This window comes from Megascapheus bottae, chromosome 11 (genome assembly GCF_031878675.1).
Source record: "Megascapheus bottae isolate mThoBot1 chromosome 11, mThoBot2.hap1, whole genome shotgun sequence".
Lineage (NCBI taxonomy): Eukaryota > Metazoa > Chordata > Mammalia > Rodentia > Geomyidae > Megascapheus > Megascapheus bottae.
Window position 1 is genome coordinate 24,513,378 of NC_143519.1, and position 15,154 is coordinate 24,528,531.

Consider the following 15,154-nt stretch of genomic DNA (forward strand, 5'->3'; position numbering starts at 1 on the left):
ATAACATGGAATGAAATTTAGTAATATTTACAAAATTTGTGTTTGTATTCAACTTAGATCTCTGAAAAGGTTATTATGAGGAATTTGTTTCAAAATTGTAGTGTTTACATATATACTCCCATACGGTTTTATAAAATTTTATAAACAGATAAGATATATATACAACACATACACATGGGATTTTGTAAAACCAGAAACCTTAAAATCAATGTCTGTCAATAGATGAATGATTGAATCAACTCTATCCATATATGCAATATCATGGATTAAAAAAGAATTAGGTCTGTTTGTACGTTTCTATAGAATATTAATACAATTATATTAAGTAAAAACTAAAGTAGATAAAATACGTTGGAATTTAAGTACTTACATAACAAAGGAAGAGATAAATATGGGTAAAGACAGATAGATGAAAGAAAGATAATAAAAGGCTAAAAGGAGCATATATATTTACATATATATATACATATATACATATATAGGGATTTATTAACACAGTCATAAACAAAAGTGAGAAGGGGAAAAATTACATTTCTGGAAATATTCTTTATATTTGCCTTGCTGAAACAGTCTTAGGTAAACTCAGTCTAAATCTATTTATACATGTTTTAATGCCTTGACAATGAAAACTATATCCATTGAACTACAACATTCAGCTCAATCAATTCTCTTTATGTGGGAACATAAACAGAATAGCCATTGAAAGGTATATTTATATAAAGATTATCTATAATGATTTGAGGACGAACACTTCACGCTTGTTCATAGAATTTGAATATGGTTTTATGTCACTAGGAAATGGCACATAAGCATTAGGAAAGAAACAAAATCTTAAGGACTTTTAGAATGATATATGTACAACTACATATCCTCCTTTATTAGGTATTTGCAGATTTCTACAAAATGCAAATATACTTACACTAAGTCAAGCTTTATCAGAAAAGAATATTAAAGAATTCCAAGATTATTAATAAACAATACATTTATACTATATACTTATATAGTTGTTACTGAGCATAAAATTGGCTCTTGACTCATAAAAGCAAAAGCAAATTAAGATGTATAACTCATCCTTTCAGATTTTTCAGAGAAAAATCATTCAATGAGGGCTACAATGTATATCCTGGTGCTATTTTCAGGAAGAAATACATTTAAAAATTAGAAAATAAACAGTGAGTTTATTAGTTAGAAATGCTCTAGTTAATTGGGCACTAATTTCCAAAACAAAATACTTTGGAAAAGCAAGTAGTGACTTTAGTATTTAGGATCCTTAGAAATAATAGGAAATCAATAAAGTAAGGCTTAAAAAATAAGGCTAACCCTGGAACCAAAAGAGAAAGACCATTTCTATAAGCCTAGTAAGCATGGCTTTTCATGTCTCTGTCTACATTTGGATTCTTTTCAACCTAGAAATAATGGAATAGTGTTACTTCCATGTAATGCTAAATAATCCTGTCTGAATAGAACCTGCTAATTGGACCAATAAAAAATCAATCTAGGACTAAATTGCATATTGTTTTCCATTACTTTCTTCTAAAATAAAAACCTACAATGCCTATGTCCTAAGAAGCTTTGCTCAACAAGCTTGAAAATTAATCACAAAGATCTGATGGCTGCCAATTGAATGTAAAATTTTCTCTCAAACAAGTTAACCTATTTGTCCCCTTTTGGAGGAGACAGAAATTCTTATGAACAAATTCAGTTGTTATAAAAAAATACCTTTCTGAATATATACTTAAAATACTTGACAAAGATTATGAATTTGCACACAAAGAAGAAGACAGCAGATTTTTTTGTCTTGGATTATTTTCTAAGGATTTTTTTTTACTATAATGATTCCATAGTCATAGAATTAGCTCTGCAATATTTTTCAGGAGAATTATGGCCAAATAGGCTCAAAGTAAAACCAATCATATTATGATCTCCTGATATACTTACCATCTTGGTGATCAAGTAAACTTTCCAAATATGAAGAGTTATGTCATGTCATCCACACAGCATTAGGGAAGTCACAATCCATGTTTCACTTCCTTATAATTACATGGAGGACTTCTCAATAACAGTTAGATATGCCAATCATTTTCTTTAATTCCACATTTTTATCAGATTGTTAAATTTCCATCACTTACAAGCATATAAATGAAAATTACTCCCAAAAGGAATAAAGTCATTCGGGGATAAATTTTTTAACGATTAAAGAGTTGGGGCCGGGTTTTGGCTTAGGGGCTGGGAGCTTGGCCTAGTGGTAGTGTGCTTGTCTAGCATGCACAAAGACCTTGGTTCGATTCCTCAGTACTACATACATAGAGAAGCCCTAAGTAGTACTGTGGCTCAAGTGGCAGAGTGCTAGCCTTGAGGAAAAAGCCCAAGGACAATGCTCAGGCCCTGAGTTCAAGCCCCAGGACTGGTAAAAAAAAAAAAAAGTTAATATCTCGGCAGGAAGTCTGTAAGCCCCTCTCTTATCTCCAAACAAAGCACTAAAACAGCCAGAAGTGGAGCTGTGGTTTAAAGTAGTAGTGCACTACTAGTAGAGTAGTAGAGCAAAAATGCTCAAGGACAGTGCCCATGCAGTAGTGAGTTCAAACCAACAAAAATTAGATAGATAAAGTTGGGCATGCATTCAACAAATCAGTTTATAAGGACAATGCATCTTGATGATGTCACCCCTTTCATCAATCTCCTCAATCCCTCTGAACCCATCCCTGCCCTTTATTTTCCTCATAAGTCAGGTATTGAATATTAGGACTACATTCTCTTCCCAGTTCTTCTTAACCATACCTGTTTCTGGGTTAAAGGTTGACATTTCTTTAGTTGAAGACAAAATTGGTAATTCAGTATGGTAATCTACTAGAGTTTAATGATTATTCTTTATAATGACTAAATGACATTAAAATTTCAATACACTAAGGAAAAGTTTTCAGAGCATGATATATGTATAAATTTGTGTGGATGACAGGAGCATAAATAAGAATTTCTATGCTTCTACTTAGCTAACCAGCGTTGAATAAACTGTATTGGTAAACAACTGCAAAAAAGAATTGGCATGGTGGCTCACTCCTATAATCCTAGCTATGCAGGAGGCTGAGATCTGAGGATCAAGGTTCATAGCCAACCTGGGCAGAAAAGGCTCTTATCTCCAATTAACCCCTAGAAAACAGGAATAGTGGTTGGCTCAAAGGTAGGGTGATAGCCTTGAGCTGAAGAGCTCAGGGACAGTGCCCAGGCTGAGTTCAAGCCCCATGACCCACCAAAAAAAAATTAGATAGATAGATAGATAGATAGATAGATAGATAGATAGATAGATAGATAGATAGATGATAAAGAAGTAAGGAGTAGAACTGGCATCATGGTTCATGCCTGTAATCCCAGAGATCAGGAAGATTATAGTTTAAATAGTTAAACAAATTGAGTGAACTAGCTGTCTGTGATTGCCCACGTCTATAATCTCAGCAACACAGGAAGATCCTAGGCAAATCCCAAGGCCTATTATTTTCATAAACTGCTTTGTTACATGGCAACTCCTTTGTACAACTACTTAAAGATAACAATAAAAATGTGTGTGTTTTAGTGAACAAAAACAAAAATATCCATCTAAAGCAAAGATGTGGGGGAATGACTCCAGAACAAACACAAATTTAAATCTGAGTTCTGCAAAAAAAATAATATTTTTCTTTGTCAGTCATGGGGTTGGAACTCAGGGCCTATGTACTGTCAGTGGGCGTTTTCACTCAAGGCCAGTGTTCTACCTCTTTGAGCGGTAGCTCCATTTCTAGTTTTCTAGTGGCTAATTGGAGATAGGCATCTCAAGGGGTTACCTGCATAGGCTAGCTTCAAACCGAGATCCTCAGATCTCAGCCTCCTGAGTAGCTAGGATGATAGGTGTAAACCACCAACACCAGGCTAAAAATATCTTTTTGAAAGAGGATAATAGACAGTGGGTAAGAAGTTGAAAATATCTGCCTGAGTTATTCTTAGAAAATTACTCTATGGTATTAAAAAGAGAATAACTGTATATTCTACAAAAGAAAGTTGTATCTATATGTCCTCACAGCTTACAATACATTAAAATAATATTTATTCACTCAAGAAAATCATTATTTTATACAAATTCTGACCCAGCACTAGATATTAAGGACACAAATGTGACACAGAGGACCAAGTTATCATCAAGAAACTTACAGTTTTGCAGCTGAGAGATATTTCAACACAAACACATACATACATACATACATACATAGTCAAAGAAGATACTGTACAGTCAGTAGTCCATAGCAACCACTGAAAAGTTGGACGAATTATAACTGAGGAGATTGAGCACAGATGTGACAGGAGAGACTCTCTCTTTCTATTAAGTAGAGGGCCGGGAATTTGGCCTAGTGGTAGAGTGCTTGCCTCGCATGCACGAAAGCCCAGGTTTGATTCCTTGGTACCACATACATAGAAAAGAGTTAGAAGTGGTGCTGAGGCTCAAGTGGTAAAGCTCTAGCCTTGCGAAACTCCAAGGACAGTGCTTAGACCCTGAACTCAAGCACAGGACTGGAAAAAAAATTAAGTAGAAAGGCAGCACTTGTACATTATAGTCAGTCATCAGTAATTCTCTTTGTTGCTTGGAGTGGAAGCCCCAGCAAATCTTAGCTTGAATTCTCTTGAGAGTTTAAATACAAATCAAAGCATTATCACACCAAAGCAGTAGTACCTATTGCATTAGCATGTGGTGGAGAAATTCCATGACTGCTTTCCTAGGGGTAAAGTCTGTAATTCCAGTTCATCTCTCCTAGATATATTGCTAAATCTATCACTACCCCTGGTTTAAAGGACTGGAGTATCTCTCTGGAATACCTTGCAGTATTTCTATTACCCAACATTTCTATTTTCTTAGTCTCATGGTGCTTCAGTGACTGAGTCTGAATGACAGCTTCAAGTTTTTATGAAAACTTTTGTGCAATATAGATAATATTGCTGATAGATGAATCCCTGTCTCTTCACAGCCACATACTTCATGTGTGGACTACCATCATAGTATTCAAGCACTATTGTCAAATTATATGCCTTTATCATCCTTCTTACTGGGACACTGTCTATTCATCTACCTAGTTCCCCTTCCCCTGTTTGTGTCTTGAATTATTTAGGACCCTGATAAAAAACAGGCTCAGTCCTTGAGGTTTCCGATAAAAAGGGCTTACTTACTGAGAAAGAAAGAACAGTATTAAAAGAATTCAAGGGAGGTTGAAGTCTGTAGTGGAAAGGCAGTAGTGGAAAGGTAGTGAAGGCAGTAGTGGAAAGCCATGGGCACACCCAAGGCTGAAGGGAAAAGGAAAAACAATGGCATATCCAGATGTCTGAGAGACCTGGAAGTCAGAGGAGAACCAAGGTAAGAGCTATGTATGTGGAAGTACCAGACACCAAAGAATAGAAAATGGGAAGGGAGAGCTGGTAGTGTAGCCTAATGGTAGAGTACTCACGTAGCATGTCTGAAGACCCAGGTTAAAGCACAGGAGACCCTGTGCTTTTGGGCTCCTCCTCTCAGAATATCCTCCTTGACATATTTTTTATTATCATTATTAGTTCCACAAAAGAGTAAAATCAACGTTGCCTGTACTTTCTGTGTTAATCATATTGTTTTCTCACCTTCCAATTACCATATGGTAAATCAACTTTTGTTTTGGGTTATGATCAGATCTGATGGAGCTTTTGCACTGTGATGGCAAGAAGAATCCATAACATTTTTTTGTATTTTTATTGTAATGAATAGAAGGGTTACAGTTATATTCACCAGATAGAGGGTATGTTACTTCACACAAACCCCTTCTCATGTTTTTGTCCCCATTTCTCTCCCCCCCACACCTTCCCCTCATCTCATTTCACCTCTTCCCTTTCATATTTCAAATAAACCAATAAACGGATATATAATATACCAGGTAACAAGGTAAGATACTGTAACAATATGAGAATAACAACAAAAGAGATGAAAAATAACATAGTACATTAAGAACAACAATCTCACATTATATGCCTCTTGTTTCCATATCCTGGAATATATATATATATATATATATATATATACACACACACACATAAGATAAAGTAATGGCATTCACTGGGAAGTGGATGAAGCAAGAGCAAATCATGTTGAGTGAGATAAGTCAAGACCAAAGGAACAAAAGGAAAATGGGATCCTTAATATGTGCATATTAGATCCAAACAGTACAAGAGCGATGACTCAATATTTGGGTACCTAAGGTTATGGACATGGTCTTGGAGATATAAACATAACTACATAGACATAAAATTTTATAATGGGCTATATACTCTATAGACATAATGTTTTATTACATAGATTAATGTGTATCAATGACATACAAAGACTCAGCTTAATTTTAAATATGTTCTAAAAATCTATATGCCAGTGATTGTATATAGAGATTCCCTTCTTGAATACTTGTTTGTTAAACATGACATTTGAAATATGATGTAAAAATCAATGTTAATAAAACCAAAAAAAACTTTTCTGCATTACATTATGTACTTATCTCTATATACATTTTAGACACTTTCCTTTCTCTTTTAAGCATATTTATTTTTCTCGTATGTTTAAGAAGAGTTTATGGTTGAACTCTAGAATGGAGAATCCTATACACCACAGACCAATTGACTGAATGATTCTTCTTCTTATCTACTTAGCCATGGGCAAAATTAGCATCACATAGACAAGTGGTGCTTTCTATGTTTTTGTACTATAGTTGGGCTACAGATGGTGGACAGATGGGTATCAACACTATATCTAATGGCACAGAGCTTCTCAACTTCCACACAGAGATGCTACCCGAGCAGTAAAGCAGAAATTATGTATTTATATAAGACAATATGAGCCTCTGAGAAAGGAAACTATTAACAGACTTTAGACATGCTCAGAGAAGCTGACATAGGAACTAAAGTTAGAATGCAAGGAGAAGCTAGCATGTAAAGATCTTGAGGGAAAAGTCTTCCAGGCTGAAAGAGAAGATATGCAAAGCTCAACTCAGGTAGGGAGAGATGGTTTCTTATTCAAGGATAGTTGATACCTTGTCAGCAAGTGGATTGGTAAGCAAGGCTTGAGCTATGGAGGTGTATATCTGGTTGGTTTAAATGTCAGGACCTAACTGGAAGCCACTGGAAGGTTTTAGGGGGCCTGGGTGATGATTGGGAAGACAGCAAAAAGGGCAGAGTTTAAAATACAATTGACGAATACTGCTTCTAGCACAACATATTCATTTACTTCATCTTACATGATTGCTTTTGCCCAACTGCATTTTGTTCTTCAATATTAAATCAGTGTCTTCAGCATTTCAGAATGCTAGGGTTTAATCTAGATGTTCTTCCATCATTGTCTGCCTGTCAATCTTGATCTGCCTAAAATCTTTATATATCGCATCAACTTCATGGTAAATTATTTACATTGACTCCACAATTTTTCCCAATTTAATGTTTTGCATTCAGGCACAGAACATAAATGTTTAAGTAACTGAAAAATTGATTTTTTTCTGTGTTCAGGTTTCTTTTCCTTTTTCACTGCAGAGCTCCTTGTAGTTCTTATATTTGTGTGTTTCCCATCCCTGTTCTCACTCTAATCTCACCTATCTTCCATAAACCTTGCCTCAGAAACAGACAGTCTCTTCCCACAACTTAAGGTTTAAGACAGACTTATATCATAAGAGAATTATGATACCAAAGTGGATAATTAAATGGGCCTCAGACATTATTGGTCCTAAAGTCAGTAACTGCAGTCTGCCACAGAGAATCCCCCAAGGGAAGCTTCTCAAGATCTGTGGACCAGTCTGTGATGATGGTCATTTTCTATAATGAGTAAAATTAAAAGGCTATTCCAATGTCCTTTCCCAAACAGGGTCATGTTTCATATCGATAGTTTGTAGCTTCTACCATTAACAGCTAGCAACTTTTCCATGCAGACATTTTGTTAATATTTTGTGAAATCCTTCTTTGGGTAACATGGCACATAAAGTTTTTTTTTAATGAGGCCACATTATATATGTTCTTGTACTACTAATTTTTAAGGCACAGTGATATATTATGATTTTTAATCCACCAAATACGTTCTCTTTTTTACATAGGAAGATATTTTATTTTATAATTCTGTTTTTAAACTATATTTTTACTGTCTTTAAGTGGTTGTACAAAAGAATTATCATTAAACAAATCAGTTTATAGATTGATGTTAGCCTTTATCATTCTCCTCCATCCTGCCAACCCAACTCCTCCCTTATTTATTTAAGAATTTATTAACATTGATTTTTACATCATATTTCAAATGACGTATTTAACAAACAAGTATTCAAGAAGGGAATCTCTATATACAATCACTGGCACTTAGATTTTAGAACATAATTAAACTTAGGCTGAGGGTTTATATTTCATATATACATACTGATCTATGTAATAAAACAGTATATCTGTAGAGTCATACATTTTTATGTCTATGTAGTTGCATTTATATTTTCAGTACCATGTCCATAGCATTGGTTATGTAAATATTGAGTACTATTTGGATCTAATAGCCACATATTAAGGATACCATGCACCTTTTGTTCCTTTGGTCTTGACTTGTCTCACTCAACATGATTTGCTCTAGATTCATCCACTTCCCTGCAAATGCCATTATTTTATCTTGTCTGTTGGCAATTTAGAATTCCTGTGTGTGTGTGTGTGTGTGTGTGTGTGTGTGTGTGTGTGTGTGTATCTCACATTTTTGTATCCATTCATCTTCAATAGGGCATCTGGGTTGTTTCCATTGCCTGGCTATTGTGAATAGTGTAGAGATAAACATAGCTGAGCAGGTGTCCTTACTGTGTCTTGGGTTATGATGTTCAAGATAGATGCCCGGGAGTGGTATGGAAGGATTGTAGGGAAGATCAATTTTCAGTTCTTTAAGAAACCCCCACACTGCTTTCGAGAGTGGCTGAACTAGCTTACAATCCCACCAGCAGAGCAGTAGGGTTCCTTTTTCTCCACAACCCCACCAGCATCTGTCATTGTCTGAGTTCAAAATCTTGGCCATTCTTGTAGGGGTAGGGTGGTATCTTAGGGTTGTTTTTATTTGCATTTCCTTTATGACCGTGGATGATAAACATTTTCTCATATGCTTTTCTGCCATTTTAACCTCTTCTTTTGATAAGTCTCTCTTTAGTTCCCTTGCCCATTTAGTGAATGGTTTCTTGGGTTGGGTGGGGGAGTTAATCTACCAATACATTCTTAAAGCATGATGTTAAATAATAACAATAACAACAATAACAATAAGCTTTTGGCCCCTTTTCTAAGTACTTCACATTTATTTATTCATTTAATTTTCTCAATTTGTGATGTGGACATTATTGCTGCAACCAGAGCTGCATAGCTAAGTTCTTCTTGTAATAATAACTAACATTTACAAAGGACTTACAGTGAGCAAGTGACTGTGATGATTGGTGAATATGTTATTTAATTTTTTCTAGATAATTTCATGACTTTTTCTCATTTATTAAATGCGAAAGCCCTGTATCGATATAAAATAATGTGCTCAGGCTAGTAAGTGAGAGAATTCCAACCCAGATAAAACCATGAGTTTAAAAAATTATTTCAGAAAATATTATATATATACATATATATGTATATATCACATTTTTTGTATCCATTCATCTGTAGTAGGACATCTGGGTTATTTCCATTGGTTGGCTATTGTGAATAGTACAGAGATGAACATGGCTGAGCAGGTGCCCTTATCATATCCTGGGTTATGATGTTCAGGATAGATGCCCAGGAGTGTTATGGCAGGATTGTAGGGAAGGGCCATTTTCAGTTCTTTAAGAAACTGCCTTCCCGAGTGGCTGTACTAGTTTACAATACCACCAGCAGTGCAGTAGGATTCCTCTTTCACCACAACCCTACCAGCATTTGCTGTTGTCTGAGTTCAGAATATTGGCCTTTCTAATTGGGTAAGGTGATATCTTAGGGTTTCTTTTATTTGCATTTCCTTTATTACCATAGATGATGGTCATTTTCTCAGGTGTTTTTCTGCCATTTTAACCTCTTCTTTTGATAAGTCTCTCTTTAGTTCCCTTGCCCATTTAGTGAATGGTTTGTTGGGTTTGGGGGGAATTAGTTTCTTTAATTCCCTGTAGATACTGTCTGATGTATTATTTGTAAATATCTTTTCCTAGTTGGTTGGGTGTCTTTCTACTTTAGTAGCTATGCTTTTATCTGTGCAGAAACTTTTTATTTTTGTTCAGTCTCTCTCCAAAGTGTTGTGACCCTGGGACTCTGTTCAGGAAGTTTTTGCCTGTGCCTATGAGTTCTAGCGTCTCTCCTACTCTATCATGTAACAGTTTCAGGGTTTCAGGTCTATATTGAGGTCTTTGATCCATTTTGAGTTAATGCTTGTGCCTGGTGATAGGCTGGCATCAATTTCTAGTTTTCTGCAGTTATTTTCTGTGATATTAAATATAGAATTAGAAAAGAAAAATGATCTAATGTAATAGAATAAGCAATAGGAAGTAGAATAAATGATCAGTTACTGGAGGAGCATATTGAGAAATTCTCCCTAACAGTATAAAAGGACAAAAAGAAAACATGAAGAGACATGGGGGATAAAAAGAGAATTGCTAAATATAGAAAATAGGTATACCAATAAAGAGAAAAAGATTAGATAGACTAATAAGTATTTTAAGAAATTCACAGATTCAAGGAAATAGACCCTCAGAGAGAAAGTGCTTAAGAATTGGAAAAGTCCAACATTCTGATACAATAGTAGAATATTTAAAAATATCAAAAAGAGAATTGGGGCTGGTGAGACATGCCTATACTCCTAGCACTTGGAAGGCTAAGGAAGGATGATTATAAATTTTCACATACTCTGGCTTTTCATACCAAGACTCTGAAACAATAAAAGAAAAATAAATAAAGGGAAATCTAAATTCCAAACAGAAAGAATATATTGTCTGAAAGAATAAAAATCTTGCTCACATTACAGATTATGAGTAATTTCAACACTTTAGATTTAAAGTCAAATGCTATGAAATTGGAACTTTATATACAACAAAACTATGATTGAAATATAATCATTCTAGCAAACATCTTTAAAGTTTCTTACACAAGAGCAGTGATCAAAAACCAAAAACACAGGGATACTTTATCAATGAGAGTTTTATTTATTTAACCTTAGTGGATGTGCTTTCCATGGTAAAATCCAAAATAATTTCTTGAAACACAGAAAATTTAATTAAATGCAATTTTTCTGAAGTTATAGAATAAAAACTATATACATATACACATATTTTATATAACCATTATTGTGAACATAATCATTTATATAATAATATATCTGATCATATATGTAGGTACATGTGTACATTGTATCTACCATACACGCATACACACACACACACACACACACACACACACACACTCACACACCTAATCAAGAAACCATTAGAAAATAGAAAATGCTCAGCCAAGTAATTGAACACAAGGTCAACTAAAGAAAATCAATAAAAATTTATATATGCCAGAAATTAACTACAGAATCAGTTTTAAAGTGCATGATTCATAACAACAAACACTACATGCCTCAAATGATGCCATAAAATGCACAAAAATCTGAGAAATTAAATTAGTGTATGATAAATCACATCGGGGCATGCCTTGTGATGTAACAATCTCATGACTAGGGGACTTATCTTTAGCGTATCATAATTTGTAGTAAGCTCTTGAAGCACATCTCATATTATATTTATTACAACAAACCTTGTGTTGACAGGAAGATGGAGTCAACTAAAGTGTATTTTGTTGTAGTTAAGGTGGCACTTATAGAATATAAAACAGCACAACTTGAAACCTATGAAGGAACACACTGGAAAGATCTTAAAAGCAGAAGACTGAGTCATATGAGCTAACTTAAATTTCACATGCACAATGGCACATTTTCTTAACACACAAACAGAAAGTTATGCACTGTCATGTAACAATGATTGTTATATTCCAAGGTGAATAGGAAATGAGTATAAAAGATGAAGATGAAAGAAAATAAACAAAGATGTAACTAAAATATGACCAAGAAAGGAGCATAGTGTGGACAAGTGGAGATAATATATCATGAATTCAAGATTTCACCAGTCTGACCCATGGTACTTGATATCCAGAAAAATAAGAGTAACCTCATTCTGTCTCCTTAAATAATTGTATTTGGCACTTATTGTACAGCAGCAGCAAAGGAGGAAGTGAAATGGTTAAGGCTGCTTCTGCACTGTGAACAGATCTGCAAGATAAATGAGGTGAGGAGACAGCACTATTGGTTCTGTGCTCCGTCCATCTTTCTCACAGCACACCAAACAAGACAGCAACACATTGATTTACAGTAAAAGGGCCTATCTTTGCAACCAGAAGGGTTAGAAACTTTATTTTTTTCCCAATGAGAGCAAATCACTCTTTTAAGAAAGTCATTGAACATCGAAAGAGAGGCTTTGAAAAACAAGTTGATAAAATGGGCAGTTTCTTCATGTGTCTCCTCAAAGAGCATCATAAGTGTGAGCTTTATAAGGCTATTTTTCTTGCCTTACCTGGTTCAAGTGCATTTTGGGAACGCTAGCCTTTGCTCAGTCTTTAAATAGGGGGAGCTGACCATAGTCTGTGTTCCAAGACTGAGGGTCCTCAAGCATAATGAATAATACATTACATCATTACTATGGCCTAGAAAAGGCAGGAGGGTGGAGTCTTCCCAAACAGAGATGAATGTAGGACTTTGGAATAAATCCCAGAGGTAACTAGAATTTAGGGAAATATAGGCTATTATTTTCTGCAAATTATTCCTATTGCTAACAAATTGCCAACTTAGAATTCATACAGCACAATAACTACTTTGATACTTGAACTCTAAAAGGAAGCAGCCTGTCTATGCAGGATTTCCTCAACTGCTTTCAGACGGTATGTTTTGCCCAGCTTTCTGAGTTTTATTTCATTCCTACAGTCTATCTGAAGAAAAAAGTTATTTGCTTTTAGCTTCTCTAGCAAAAACCCAGTTTTGTTGTTGTTTTGTTTTGTTTTAGCTCAGGTAGAAGGAAAGCATGATAGATTTTGGCTTAAGTTCCCAAAGTTATTTCATTGTAAACCTGAAATCAATATTAAGCTTACCGATAAAGGCATTGTATTTATTCTTTTAGGGAAAAAAAACTGAATATTTTTCTATTTATCTAAGAACCTGCTAGGAATGGAAAGCTTAACTCTGAGGAATACAAAATGTGCCTGTAACATAGTCCCCAGGGCATAGTTTCAGTGTGCTATGGATAAAAAAACATGAAACCATTTGACTTATTCTTTCTCTTACATTCATTGAGGCTATGAGCTGGACTCCTGTCTTCAAGGAATTTCAATATCAAAAGTCACAGAGGAAGACATAGATATACTACAAATATAATGAAACACACAGGAAGAAAAATAACCAAGTAGAGAGCTAGAGAAAGTAACATGGGCCGAATGGGAAAGGAAGAAATTTGTTTCTGATAAAGAAATAATCCATAAAGAAAGTGACATGTGAGTGACATTTGATTATGTACCGCGTTATAGCTGACCTTGACAGATACAGACTGCAGTCATTCCTGATAGCAACACCCATGTGTCAGAGTAAGATATGTGTGTATATCTATGGACTAATGAATGTTCTTTTGCTGAAAGTGTGAGGCAGGTATTTCCTGGGTGAGGAGATTCTGAGGCATGAGACCTGATTGTACAGAAGGAAAGCTTAACTTTGATGCAAAGGAGCCTGGATTTACTCGGTAGATTGTTCAGGCTTCCAAATCTCACTGACCAAATAACCACATAAGATGATTACTTTCACAGGAGTAGGAGTAGTGCGGTAATTCCAGCTGTTTGCAGAAGTATAAAACATGTGAAGGATGAAGTTTAAGAAAGAGAATGATCCATGCCAACCAGTTAGACATTTCCCAAAATTCTAGCGATGAGTTTAGGGAATAGAAAGAAGATTGGCCTGTGAGAGCTATCATGGGTACATCATTTTTATAGTGCTAAGCTATTTGGTTATTTATTTGTATTAGCTATTCTATTTATAATAATTATTTGGTTACTGATTTGGTTTGTAATAATAAGAAATTTACAGATAAACAGGTAAAGAAATGAATAGGTAAATAGATACTGAATAAAAATGAAGAAGTATTACTGAACATTTTAGATTCAAAGTTAATTTTGACAATATTATTAAAGTGGTCCTTCTTATGGAAGATGAAGAGAATGAAGTCTAGAAAGGCTGATTGCTTTTGTGGAAAACTGTTACAAACTTGATGGAATACTTAAATTGGAAAAAATTAAATAATTCAAATTGTCAATTTTAAGTACTTATAATCCCTACCTCTAAGTACCAGTACACCAAAACCAGTAAGTTATAAACTCAAGAACAATACTACAAGCAAGAAAATGTATACTTTTTTCATATGTTTTATTGTAATTAATAAAAGGGTTACATTATATTCACCAGATAGAAGGTGCATTACTTCACGTACATTGGTACCCTTTCTCATGTCTTGGTCCCCATTGCCCTCCCCCACCCCCACCCCTAATCTTGTTTTCGCCCCTTCCCTATCCGACTTCAAATAATCAAATACTCATATATACAATATATCAGATAACCAGGTGAAATACTGTAACAATATGAGATAACCAAGGACAGCAAAAGATATGAGAGATAACATAGTACATTAAGGACAACAATCACTCATTATATGGCTTTTGTTTCTATATCCTGGAGGTCCTCTCATTTAGCGTCATTCTATATGGCCTTATGTATATAGGTTTTGTTTTACTGTAAATCTCTGCTAGGAGAGCCCAAGGTTTCTACTGATTATGACAAATGAGGGAAACCATTGAGCCTATGTTTCTTTGAGTCTGGCTTACTTCACTTAATATGATTTTTTCTAAGTCTTTCCACTTTGAAAATGTATATGTTTTTGCACACTATCATTCACCTGCACAACTGACATGATTCACTTGATTGGGAAGTACTAGAAGAACAAAAGCAGCAGCAGTCACACATTTGACCCCGGGTAAGAGAAACCATAGACTACCAGTAAGCAGGAAAGTCCATGAGACTTACCTCTACTTAACCGCCCAAAATGCCAGA